The 1,796-nt window shown below is 30.0% G+C and overlaps 1 pseudogene; it reads right to left on the reverse strand.

Moving 5' to 3' along the window:
• Positions 1-562: 562 nt before the first annotated feature.
• LOC138814788 (U6 spliceosomal RNA) lies at positions 563-659 on the reverse strand (annotated as a pseudogene).
• Positions 660-1,796: the final 1,137 nt, after the last annotated feature.

Genomic DNA, 1,796 nt, shown 5'->3' on the forward strand with positions numbered 1-1,796 from the left:
AGCGGAATTCTTTCAACTGAATTGCCTGTATTGGATGGCAAATTTTATAGAAGTGTTTTTGTATACATGTATGATTCCTGCAGTGTTTGTGATTTTTTAATCAGAAATAATTTTAGTTTATCTTTTGAAATGAGTAGTACAGAAACTAAAGTATTTCTGGTGCTTTTCTGAAAAAGTATATATTAAAATATATTATATTCTATGTTTGTATAATGTTCATAATTTATTTTATTCTCTCCTAGATATACTTGAATTTTACATTATTTAAAATATATAGGTTCAATAATGTGTCCTTTCAGATTGCATTTCATATAGAACCAGCTTAAGATTCCTTTTTTCCCTAGGTCCTAATATTATTTTCTCTGGGATAAAATGACAATGTTGTCTAATTTCAAAAGTTTTGTAAAGTTTATGCTATGTAAACGCCTTTCTTTCTAAGGTGAAGATTTAATACACTGATGTCAAACTAAATTTAATTATATGAATTACGTGTATTGTTACACTTGTAATTTTGTAATCCACTTTTTAATAACTGTTTTTCATTTCTTGCATCTGAAGAAAGAAAACTATGGAATACTTCACAAACTTTCATATCATCCTTGTGCAAGTGCCATGTTAATCTCTGTATTGTAATTTGTGTATACATACTGCTGAAGCATGTAGTATCCTCTAAATTTAAGTAGTTAATGATGCAATCTTTACACAGGCTTATATCTATGAGTGCCTACTTATAACAAGGAAACCTTATTGTTCCTAACAATGCTATTGATCTTATTTCCCTAAAATTCTGTGAATAGTGGGAAAAAATTATATTGTTCAGTCGATTGATCACATTTGAAAATTTTTTTGTCGATGACTATTTTAAATCTTTTTCACTTGGAATTTGATAGTACTTTCAATTATTTATAGCTACGTCCAAAAGTGCTGGCTTTTTCAAGTACTTATTTATCCAACTGAATTAGCTTTGTGGTGCTAATGGATTCAAAGTAAGCCTTGCTTAAGAGCTATTTCTAAACTTCTGCAGCTGACATTATCACAAATGAGGTCTAACTGGCACAAATGACTACCTAACCTTGACCCTTCTTCCATGTAGGAACAAACTAGCCAGACTATGTTAGTCTGACAGCATAGATTGTCGTACTTGAACAAAACTAATCATAGTTTTAAGGGATCGTAGAGAGATGAACAGTTCAGATAGAACTGTTCAGATTAGAAGGTATTTTATCAAAATACAATTGGTTATTATACCTACCATTTCAAAAGTACCTAAAGCCAAGAAGGTGAAAAAATTGTTGATATGCATGGTAACTTAATGTCCTGGCCTGTCTACCATCCAACCAGGCAGGAACTTACACTACTCCCTTTCTGTCACTAATTATTCTCATAGTCGCAGGAGTAGTCCATATGTTTCTCCTCGTTATTAGGCCTTAAATTGGTAATGTTTTAATCACAGTGTTTCCTCTTGCCTCCAGGCTGTAAATCTACAATTGGTAAAGCTTTAGGTCTAACTCTATCAAACACTTATGTAGAGATAATTGAATAATACTTTAAAACAGAGTTGCCTATGATGCAGTAACCTCAACTGAACAATGCAAAACATGTGACTTTTTATTATATTATATATAGTTATATATTTTATATGTGCTGATTTTGTATTTCACACTGTGAAACTTACTAAAATTAAATGGTAATTTGACAAATAAATTGATATTTATTTATTCAGTAAATAGAATTTGAATATACATAATTAGGTTTAAAATATATATTAGAATATAAAAAGTATCAATGCAATGTCT

Source organism: Dipodomys merriami, unplaced genomic scaffold, assembly GCF_024711535.1.
Source record: "Dipodomys merriami isolate MVZ:Mamm:240054 unplaced genomic scaffold, mDipMer1.0.p SCAF_610, whole genome shotgun sequence".
Taxonomy (NCBI): Eukaryota; Metazoa; Chordata; class Mammalia; order Rodentia; family Heteromyidae; genus Dipodomys; species Dipodomys merriami.